Below are 11,954 nucleotides of genomic sequence, written 5' to 3'. Positions count from 1 at the left end.
GCACAATAGACCAGCCTAACCCTCTGTAGTTTGGCCTATATTGATGTGGGACATAGACAACTTTGATAAATATCCCCCAATATGTCTACTTTATGTTGACATCATAAAGTTTACATGTTTTTACTTTTGGAAGACATCAAAGGGCTTCAAAGTATAGCAGCCATTTTCAAAATTTTTATGAAAATTTCAAAATCTGAATTTTTCAGGGACCAGTTAAGTTTGAAGTTGAATTGAGGGGCTTTTCTGTGAGAAATACCCCATAAATTATTATAATTATTATAGAAACTACACCCTCAAAGTATTCAAAATTACATTCAGAAAGTTTGTTAATCCTTTAGGTGTTTCACAAGAATAGCAGCAAATTGGAGGTGAAAAATCAAGATCTGCATTTTTTACACTAACATGTTCTTGTAGCCCAATTTTCTTTATTTTTAAAAGTGGTATTAGGTGGAAAAAAAATTTGTAGCCCAATTTCTCTCGAGTATGGAAATTCCTCATATGTTGACATAAAGTGCTCTGTGGGCTCACAACATGACTCAAGAGGGAAAGAGCAACTGTGAGATTTTTGAAAAGGAATTTTGCTGTCATGGTTTTTGGGGGCCATGTTGCATTTAGGAAGCCCCCATGGTGCCAGAACAGAAAAAAAACAAACAACACAAGGCATACTATTTTGGAAACTACACCCCTCAAGGAACGTAACAAGGGGTATAGTGAGCCTTAACACCTCACAGGTGTTTGACGACTTTGCGTTGAAGTTGGACGTGAAAGTGGAAAATGAGACTTTTAACACTAAATTGATGGTGTTACCCCAAATTTTTCATTTTTACAAGGGGTAATAGGAGAAAATGTACACCAAAATTTGAAGCCCAATTTCTCCCGATTAAGAAAATGCCCCATATGTGGATGTTAAGTGCTCTGCTGGTGCACTACAGGTCTCAGAACAGAAGGAGCGCTATTGGTCTTTTGCTGAAATTGAAGTCGGGGTCATGTACATTTTCACACCTCCCATGGAGCCAGAACAGCAGAAGTTCCCAACATGTGACATCATTTTGGAAACTAGACCCCTCCAGGAACGTAACAAGGGGTACAGTGAGTACTTACACCTCACAGGTTATTTGAAGAGTGGAGCGTAAAAGTGAAAAATTTGATTTTTAATACTAAATTGCTTGGATTAACCAAAATTTTTTTAGTTTCACTAGTAGTAAGAGAAAAAAAGCTCCACAAAATTTGCAGCCCAATTTCTCCAGAATAAGAATATACCCCATATATGGCGGTTAAGCACTATGCGGTTGCAAAACAGGGCTTAGGAGTGAGACAGCACTGATGAGATTTGAGGCCTAAAGTGGTGCTTTGCATTGCAATGGTTGAGGTTCTGACGTAAAAGCTAAAAATAAAACCCTGGCAAGTGACCTCAATTTTGAAACTACACCCCTCAAGGAAGGTAACAAGGGGTACAGTGAGTACTTATATCTCACAGGTTTTTGAACAGTGGGCTGTAAAATGAAAAATTTAATTTTATTACACTAAAATGCTGGGGTTACCCAATTTTTAACATTTTCACAAGGGGTAATTGGAGTAATTGGGTTAAAAATTTTGGAGGGCTTTTCTCCTGATTATGAAAACACACCCACATATGGAGTAACGTGTTGGGTAGGCGCACAACAAGGCTCAGAAGTCATAGAGGTCTGTTTGCATTTGAGGCCTATTGCATATCAGTAGCTAACGGTTACATGCATTCAGAGGAAAATACAAAAATGAAACCCCCACATGTGACACCATTACAGAAAGTACCCACCCTGAGGAATGGGTATAGGGGTAAAGAGGACATTTTGAACGCACGGATGTTTCCTAAATTTATTTTCCAGGAATGGATGAATGGTAGCTTTTGAAAATTGCAATTTTCAACCTATACCCTGCTTCATCTTTCTGGAAACAACTACCATGTAACTCCGAATTGTCGCCTGGAAATACGACAGAGCTCATGAGCGAGAATTCTTCGCATTTGAGGCCAATGTTTCTTACGGACCTGATGGTTACATACACTCAGAGGAAAATATAAGAAAGGAACACCCACATGTTCGCCTATTACAAACAGTACACCCCCTAGGGAAGGTGTATAGGGGTGAAGTGGACATTTGGAACAGATGGGTGTTCCCTAAATTTATTTTCCAGGAATGGATGAAGTGCACTATGGGGGGGGGGGGGATGAAAATTGCTATTTTTATACTGATAGGCCAATTCCCAGAATGATGATCCAGAGTATAGCCGAAAGTAAAAATTATGCCCGCCCCAAACCCTATGCTCTGAATCATCATTCTGGGAATGTGATGTGTGTGGCTGTCCCTAAACTGTCACCTCAAATGCGCACCCCGCTCAGGTGGGGAGAGAGCGCTGCGCATTTGAGGCATCTGCAAACCCCCAATGCTGTTGACTCTGTGTCCCATGACCCATTTTTTTTTTTGGGGGGGGGGGGGGAGATATCAGGGGTATTGGGAAAGAGGTTTGGGGATTTTTTTTTGGGGGGGGGTTTGGTTTTAAAATTTGTAAGACAATGTACTCTTATCTGGTACATTGGAGTCGAATTCTGGGGAATGAAAATCAGGTGAAAGGATAAAAAATGTAGTACTCCATGGAAGTGTGATACTCCCTGAAGCAATCCTTAATGCAGAGGCCTGGATGATCAGGGCAAGTGTCGCATTAAGTGGTGGTGTCCTTATGAATCCCCCTCTTGTGACACACTCTGCATATTTTCTGGGATCGTCCCTTCTTTCCAGTGTGGGGGACCTCAACTGGAAAGTGTTGGCCGTGGACGATCCGGGGGCCCACAGTTCCAGAGGTGCTCTGACCCGCTCTTTGGCGGTCACCAAAGATGAGGGCCTTTAGAACTTCGTCTTGAAACTGCAGGTATGTCCCTGTTTTGCCAGCGTACTGGGACCGTACAAAAGAGTTGTACATGGCAACCTGTTCCATATAGACCGCAACTTTTTTGTACCATACCTTTGTTTTCCGCATGGCATTATATGGCTTGAGGGTTTGATCAGAAAGATCAACTCTATCCATATTGTAGTCCAGAATACAATTGGGCTTGAGGACCGGTCCCACGGTACATTGCACGGGGACAGGGGTTCTGCCGTTCTCAAGAATTGTGATGAGCATAAGGAAATCGCTCTTGGCCTTATAACTGACCAGCAACAGGTTTTCATGGGTAAGGGCATGAGACTCCCCTTGAGGGATAGGAGTGTAGGAATAGGAATTTCATCCCTCATACACCATAAACTTGCAAGTGTACCCTGAGGTACTCTCGCAAAGTTTATACATCTTCATGCCATACCGCGTTCGCTTGGTAGGGATGTATTGCCGGAAGCTGAGTCTCCCCTTAAAGCTGATGAGAGACTCATCAATAGCGACCTCCCTTCCAGGGACATAGGCCTGCCAAAATTTGGCCCCGAAGTGATTGATGACCGGCCTGATTTTATACAGGTGGTCATATGCAGGATCAGTTCGGGGGGGACATGCCGCATTATCAGCATAATGCAAACATTTCCGAATGGCCTCGAACCAGGGACGTGCCATGGCCATATTGTAGAGCGGGGTCTGGTAAAGGACGTCCCAACTCCAATATTGCCGGACACTGGGTTTCTTGACCAGGCCCATATGCAGCACGAGGCCCCAAAATTTCCTCATTTCGGCTGCATCGACTGGGAACCAGCCATTGGGCTTAGACAAGAGTGAGCCCGGGTGTGCGTCGACAAACTGTTGGGCGTACAGATTCGTCTGCTCAACCATCAGATTGAGAAAGTCGTCGCTGAAAAAAAAATTTAAATAGTCAATTTCAGTGAACCCGACGATGTCAATCTTGATTCCTGAGTTGGCAACAAACTCAGGAATCATGGGCTCATGGTCCGCTGGCTGAGTCCAGACAAGTTCTCCGGTATGGGGCACCAGTGAACTTGGCCGGGGGGCTTGACTAGTATGAGCGCCAGGGGTACTCATACTAGCATGGGGCACAGGGTCAGGAGCAGAGGAGGTTTGCGGACCTGCTTGGCGGTGACTCCGCCACCTTGGTGGCTCATCATCAGAACTAGATGATGAGGAGGACAAGGAAGTTTTGGAGGCGGGGGCGTGTGCCGGCGTGTCTGTGACGTGCGGCCCCGCCTCCAAAACTCACTGCACACATAGGGCTGCCGGCGGAAAGCCCTGTGTGGATAGAGAGCGAGGAATACGCAGCGTATTTCCCGCTGCTGCCATAAATTTTGCGCAGCGTCAAATACGCTGCGTATACGCCCTGTGGGAACGCACCCTTATAGCTAAAAAGGTCTGCACCAAAAAAAAAATATGCTGGCGGCAGACCACAGTGACCCGGTAGGGCTGGGGTCACGCAGCTAAACGTGCTACGGAACCGCGGACACCTACGAGTAGTACGCTGCAAAAAAAATATATATATATTTTTTTTTACTCCTAACTGTCCCTACCTAATCTAAAGCTTACCCTTACTGCTTTCTGTGCCAAGGGGCCACAGAAAGGGGGTACTTTTTCAGACTTTTTTTTTTTGCTATGAGAGGGGAAATGGAGGCATGGGCTCCATCTTGCACACCAGATCTAACAGTAATGGTGGGCAGAACAGAGCAGCGTGTTCCTGATCTTACCTCCCCATATTGCAGCAATTGGTGCGGTCACTACGGCCGCCCAATCACTGCTGTACTGGGGGATGGCAACAGTGTTGCCCCCCAGTACTGTATGGATGATGATAGGTGCAGGGATGTGGAATTCCTATCGCCCGACGCCGGACTAGCAGTTTTGGGCGCCGGGCAGGTGAATTTGTCCGGCCCTTAGCCCGGCTTCGGGCAAGCAGGGCCGGACCTGACAAGTGCGGTGGCGATCTGCAGTCTGTATGGAGCGGGCTCCCGACTCCTGCCCGCTCCATACTCTGCAGCCTGTGTCCTCGGTAGCAGAGCAGGGGAGATGAGAAGCTGTGTATGTGTCTTCTCTCCCCTGCTCTGCAGACGTGCGGGGGGGGGGGGATGAGGGGGCGTGGCTTCTTGCTCCCCGTACAGACCTGCGTCCTCTGCCTTCACCCCCCCCCCCCCCAGCTGTAGCTTCGGAGAGCTGAGGGGAGGAGGCACATCTGCACGGGGAGATGCTTGCGGCGCTCACAGGGGAGTATGGAGCGGGCTCGAGATTCCTGCCCGCTCCATACTCTGCAGCCCCCGGCTGTTCTCAGTAGCCGGGGGCTGCCGCTAATAGCCAGCATGCGGTGATCGCCGCGGCTGGCTATTGACCCTTTAGAACGCCGCGGTCAAAGCTGACAGTGGCGTCTAAAGGGAGATGTGGATGCGCCCTGGTGGGCTAGTGGGGTGGATCGCCCCCCCCCCCCCCACAGCGATCAAAGGGGGGCGATCCACTATGAAGGTAGCCGGAGGGCTTACCTCTGCTTCCTCCTGTCCCGCCCTGTCATTGATAGATCCTGGCTGGACTAGGCTCTATCAATGGATCACAGAGCACACAGATTAATAGAGTTCAGTAGAACTCTATTAATCTGTCTGAGGAATCTAATGATTCCTCCTATAAGTGTAATAAAGTCAAAAAAAAAAAAAAAAAGTTTTAATAAAAGTTTGAAAGACACACATTAACCCAGTGGTCTTCAAACTGTGCCCCTCCAGATGTTACAAAACTACAATTCCCAGCATGCCAGGACAGCCGTTGGCTGTCCGGGCATGCTGGGAGTTGTAGTTTTGCAACATCTGGAGGGCCACAGTTTGAAGACCGCTTCATTAACCCCTTCCATGTTAAAAGTTCAAATCACCCCCTTTTCCTATATGAAAACATGCAAACATAATAAAAATAAACATATTTGGTATCGCTTCGTGCGTAGTTGTACAACCCATTAAAATATAACGTTATGTATCCCGTACTGTAAATGTTAAAAAAATACCAAACCACAGATTTGCTACTTTTATAATATCCCAGAAAAAAAAGTTAAAAAGCGATTAAAAAGTCAGATCAATACCAAAATGGTACAGATACAAAAAACAGATTATGGCGCAAAAAATGAGCCCTCATACAGCCTGGTATGCGGAAAAAAAATAAAGCTACATGGATTAAAAAATGGGAATTAAAAAAATGTGAAAAAGTTCAGAATTAGTAAAACATGACGTAAACGATACAAATCTGGTATCGCTGTAATTAGGCGACCTAAAGTATAAAACTAACATGTTACCTCAACCACAAGGTAAATGGCGTAAAAAAGAAAACCACCAAATCTTCAAAATTATCTTTTACTATTTCAATTTCACTTCCCTTAATATATATATATATATTTTTTGGTTCAGAGAATATGTTATTGAAAAATTAAAAGGTATCCTTATTAAAAAGGTAGTTATGGCTATTATAGGGCGAGGAGGAAAAAATCAGAGCGTAAAAGCGAAAATTGGCCAGACAAGTGGATCGTCATGAGGGACAAGTAGATTTTGCTCCATTTTAGTCCCGTGGACAAGTAGTTTTTTATAAAATTTCCACACCCCTGAGGTGGTGTCTGTTACACCACCGATCATCATCCTTATCCGGGTCATGGGGTCATATGTGACCCACGTGACCCGCATGCGCAACAGACCGCCGGTGAGTGTTTACCGGCGGACTGTGGCGATCGCCTGTATGAGGGGGTCTCGGCGATGTGCCGGGATGCCTGCTGAATGATTTCAGCAGGCATCTCGGTCCGGTCCCCGACCAGCTAGTGGTGGGGACCGGAATTCTCACGGGCGTATCCATACGCCCTACATCCTTAAGGACTCAGGATGCAGGGCGTATGCATACATCCTGCGTCCTGAAGAGGTTAAAAGGGTTCAGTATGCAAATCAGTAACTGCACTGGTAACCTGTTCTGCACAGCCTTTGGCTGTCCGGGCATGCTGGGAGTTGTAGTTTTGCAACACCTGGAGGCACCCCGATTGGGAAACACTGCCTCAGTAGAACAGTGCACTGACTCAATGAGAGAGATTTATCAAACCTTGTACAGAGGAAGGGTGGAATAGTTGTCTTTAGCAATCAATCAGATTCCAGCTTTTATTTTCCAGAAACTTTTTGAAAATGAGAGAAGGAATCTGATTGGTTGTTATGGGTAACTGCTCCTCTCTTCCTCTGCACAAGGTTTGATAAATCTCTCCCATTGATCCTTTTATTTATCAAATTGAAACATGGGAAACATATAACTGTCTCATTGAAGCAGCAGCTAAGGCCAACAAGCTGAACTCACTGTGCACAAGGGGAGGGCGGACTAGGAAAGTGGGAAGGTGTTACAACATGCCCCAGGACATTGGCCACACCTCCTTGACACTTATGCATATGCCCTGCGTCCTGAGTCCTTGAGGATGTAATGCGTATGGGTACGCCCGTGGGAATTCTGGTCCCCGACACTAACCGGCCGGGGGACCGGACCGGGATGTCTGCTGAAATCATTCAGCAGGCATCCCGGCACATCGCCGGAAATCACCGGTCAATTCAGACCGGGTCATACGGGTCTCCGGTGACCCGGAAAATTAGGCGGATTGCCGGTGTCCAAGACACCCCCGGTCCCCCTGAAGGGATAGGAGTGAGGTGCCACCCCTCCTATCCCTGCTATTGGTCGGTCAGAAGCGACCGACTAATAGCAGATCAGGGGCAGAGGGGTTAAAGTTCTGTTCCTTCGTTCTGCCCACCCACGGTAACCCGGGCAGAACGGAAGAACTGTAGTGTGACCGGCAGCGGTGGAGGTCCCTTACCGGCGGGTAGCGGGCTGGTGAAGACTATGGAAGCCGGTGAGTAGTTGCCTAGCAACATCTGGAGGGCTACAATTTGGAGACCACTAAACAGTGGTCTCTAAACTGTAGCCCTCCAGATGTTGCAAAACTAGAACTCCCAGCTTGCCCAGACAGCCATTGGGGCATGCTAGGATTTGTAGTTTTGCAAGATTTAGACGGGTACACTTTGAAGATCACTGTGCAGTAGTCTCTAAACTGTGGCCCTCTAGACCTTGTAAAACTACAACTCCCAGCATGCCTACACAGCAGTTTACTGTCTGTGCATGCTGGGATTTGTAGTTTTGCAACATCTCGAGGGCCACAGTTTGGAAACTACTGCACAGTGATCTTCAAAGTGTACCCCTCTAAATCTTGCAAAACTACAAATCCTAGCACAGGGTACATTCACACGGGCAGGTTTACAGTGAGTTTCCTGCTTCAAGTTTGAGCTGCGGCCAATTTTCTGCCGCAGCGCAAACTCCTAGCAGGAAACTCACCGTAAACCACCGCCAGTACGCTAAAAACACTACACTAACATATAATAAAGGGTAAAACACTACATATACACCCCCTTACACCGTCCAGCCCTCCCCCCCCCAATAAAAATGAAAAACGTATCGTACGGCAGTGATTCCTAAACGGAGCCCCCAGCTGTTGCAAAACAACAACTCCCAGCAATTCCGGACAGCCACTGACTGTCCAGGCATTCTGGGAGTTTAGCAACAGCTGGAGGCACCCTGTTTGGGAATCAATGGCATAGAATACCCCTGTGTTCACCGCTATACAATCCCTAATTTAGTCCTCAAATGCACATGGCGCTCTCTCAATTTGGAGCCCTGTCGTATTTCAAGGAAACAGTTTAGGGCTACATATAGGGTATTTTATGTACTCGGGAGAAATTGTGTTACAATTTTTGGGGGCTTTTTCTCCTTCTACCCCTTATGAAAAGGAAAAGTTGGTGTTACCCCATACATGTTAGACCCCCAAAGACCCCCAAAATTTGTAACGCAATTACGGAAATACCCCATATGTGGGTGAAAAATGCTCTGCGGATGCACAACAAGGCTCATGAGTGGGAGCACATTTGAGGCCTAAATTGGTGATTTGCACAGGGGTGGCTGATTTTACAGCGGTTCTGACATAAATGCAAAAAAATAAATACCCACATGTGACCCCATTTTGGAAACTACACCCCTCACGGAATGTAACAAGGGGTATAGTGACAGGTGTTTGAAGAATTTTCATTAACCTGTTAAGGACGTAGGCGTACCTGTACGCCCTACGCCCGGTGTTTTAAATGGGGTCACACCGGGTTGGTCCTGGCTGCTATTCATAGCCCGGACCCTGGGCTAACAGCACCGATCGTTGTGCCGCGCGCTATTAACCCTTCAGACGCGGCGATCAAAGTTTACTGCCGCATCTGAAAGTGAATGTAAATGCTTCCCGGCAGCTCAGTCAGGCTGAACGGGACATCGCGATAAAATCGCGATGCCCCGATCAGCTAGGACGCGAGCAGAGACCCCCTTACATTGCTCTGTCGCGTCCGATCTGGGTTTGATTGCTCCAAGCCTGAGCTACAGGCTTCAGCAATCGAGCCCCTATCTCGCTAATCCATGCAAAGCTATGGCTTTGCAGGGATCAGCATAAGAGATCGGTGTGTGCAGTGCTATAGCTCCCTATGGGAGCTATAGCACTGCAAAAAAAAAGTGAAAAAAAAAGTTAACAAAGGTCATTTAACCCATTCCCTAATAAAATTATTAATTACCCCCCTTTTCCCATAAAAAAAAAAAACTGTGTAAATAAAAATAAACATATGTGGTATCGCTGCGTGCGGAAATGTCCAAACTATAAAAATATATTGTTAAATAAATCGCACGGTCAATGGCGTACGCGAGAAAAAAATTCCAAAGTCCAAAATAGCATATTTACATCATGAAAAAATGAATAAAAAGCGATCAAAAAGTCCAATCAATACAAAAATTGTACCGATAAAAACTTCAGAACATGGCGCAAAACATGAGTCCTCATACCAGCCCGTACGTGGAAAAATAAAAAAGTTATAGGGGTTAGAAGATGAGAATTTTTAACACATACATTTTCCTGCATGTAGTTATGATTTGTTTCCGAAGTACGACAATATCCAACCTATATAAGTAGGGTATCATTTTAACCGTATGGACCTACAGAATAAAGATAAAATGTTATTTTTACCGAAAAATGCACTGCGTAGAAACAGAAGCCCCTAAAAGTTAAAAAAGGAAATTTTTTCTTCAGTTTTGTCGCACAATGAATTTTTATTCCGTTTCGCCGTGGATTTTTGAGTAAAATGACTGTCAATGCAAAGTAGAATTGGTAGAGCAAAAAATAAGCCATCATATGGAATTTTATGTGCAAAATTGAAAGCGTTATGATTTTTAGAAGGTGATGAGGAAAAATTGAAAATGCAAAAACTGAAAAACCCTGCGTCCTTAAGGGGTTAAAGTTGGATGGGAAAATGAAAAAAAATAATTTCCACTAAAATGCTGGTGTTACCCTAATCTTTTCATTCTTACAAGGGAAAATAGGAAAAAAAAGCCCCCCCAAAGTTTGTAACCCCAGTAAGAACATACCCCATATGTGTATGTAAAGTGCTCTGCGGGCGAACTACAATGCTCAGAAGAGAGGGAGGACCATTGGGCTTTTGAAGAAGGCCACATGTGTTTACAAAGCCCCCATAGTGCCAGAACAATGGACCCCCCCTCCCACATGTGACCCCATTTTGGAAACGACATCCCTCATGTAATGTAATAAGGGAGCCCACTGTTCCAAAGATCTGTCAAACGCCAGTGGGGTGTAAATGCTCACTGCACCCCTTATTAAATTCTGTGAGGGGTTTAGTTTCCAAAATGGGGTCACATGCGGGGGGATCCACTATTCTGGCACCACGGGGGGCTTTGTAAACGAACATGGCCCCTGACTTTCATTCCAAACAAATTCTCTCTCCAAATGCTCAATGGCGCTCCTCCTCTTCTGAGCATTGTAGTGTGCCAGCAGAGCACTTGACGTCCACACATGGGGTATTTTCATACTCAGAAGAAATGGGGTTACAAATTTTGGGGGTCATTTTCTCCTATTACTCCGTGTAAAAATGTAAAATTTTGGGGGGAAAACTGCATTTTAGTGAAAAAAAAAATTTTTTTTTGCATTTACACTTCAAACTTTAACAAAAATCGTCGAACACCTGTGAGGTGTTAAGGCTCACTGTACCCCTTGTTACGTTCTATGAGGGGTGCAGTTTCCAAAATAGCATGCCATGTGTTTTTTTTTTTTTTTGCTGTTCTGGCACCATAGGGGCTTCCTAAATGCGACATGCCCCCCAAAAACCATTTCAGCAAAATTTGCTTTCCAAAAGCCAAATATGACTCCTTCTCTTCTGAGCATTGTAGTTCACCTGCAGAGCATTTTACGTCCTAACATGAGGTATTTCCATACTCGGAAGAGATGAGGTTACAAATTTTGGGGGGGCATTTTCTCCCATTACCCTTGGTAAAAATGGTAAATTTGGGGGAAAAAACTGCACTTAAGTGAAAATTTTTTTTTTTTTAATTTACATCCCATTTTAAAGAAAAGTCGTCAAACACCTGTGAGGTGTTAAGGCTCACTGTACCCCTTGTTACGTTCCTTGAGGGGTGTAGTTTCCAAAATGGTATGCCATGTGTGAGGTTTTCTGCTATTCTGGCACCATAGGGGCTTCCTAAATGCGACATGCCCCCCAAAAACCATTTCAGCAAAATTCACTCTCCAAAATCCCATTGTTGCTCCTTCCCTTCTGAGCCCTCTACTGCGCCCGCTGAACACTTGACATACACATATGAGGTATTTCCTTACTCGAGAGAAATTGGGTTACAAATTTTGTGGGGCTTTTATTCCTATTACCCCTTGTAAAAATTAAAAAACTGGGTCTACAAGAACATGCGAGTGTAAAAAATTAAGATTTTGAATTTTCTCCTTCACTTTGCTGCTATTCCTGTGAAACACCTAAAGGGTTAACACACTTACTGAATGTCATTTTGAAAACTTTGAGGAGTGCAGTTTTTATAATGGGGTAATTTGTGGGGTATTTCTAATATGAAGGCCCTTCAAATCCACTTCCAAACTGATCCCTGAAAAATTCTGATGAGAAAAAATAAAAATCACTCCTTTT

General features: G+C 45.1%; 1 protein-coding gene across 1 annotated transcript in view; it reads left to right on the top strand.

Annotated features, from left to right (window-relative positions):
* Nucleotides 1-991: 991 nt before the first annotated feature.
* The window catches only part of LOC130355967 (protein spinster homolog 1-like), a 47,346-nt gene continuing 36,383 nt past the window's right edge, over nucleotides 992-11,954 (top strand). The window contains exon 1 of the mRNA XM_056556908.1: nucleotides 992-1,084. The gene's annotated coding sequence lies outside the window, so the exon portion shown is untranslated. The remainder of the gene's footprint in view (nucleotides 1,085-11,954) is intronic.

This window comes from Hyla sarda, chromosome 2 (genome assembly GCF_029499605.1).
Source record: "Hyla sarda isolate aHylSar1 chromosome 2, aHylSar1.hap1, whole genome shotgun sequence".
Taxonomy (NCBI): Eukaryota; Metazoa; Chordata; class Amphibia; order Anura; family Hylidae; genus Hyla; species Hyla sarda.
The sequence above is the reverse complement of the archived record's forward strand: the minus strand, read 5'-3'. Positions and strand labels throughout refer to the sequence as shown.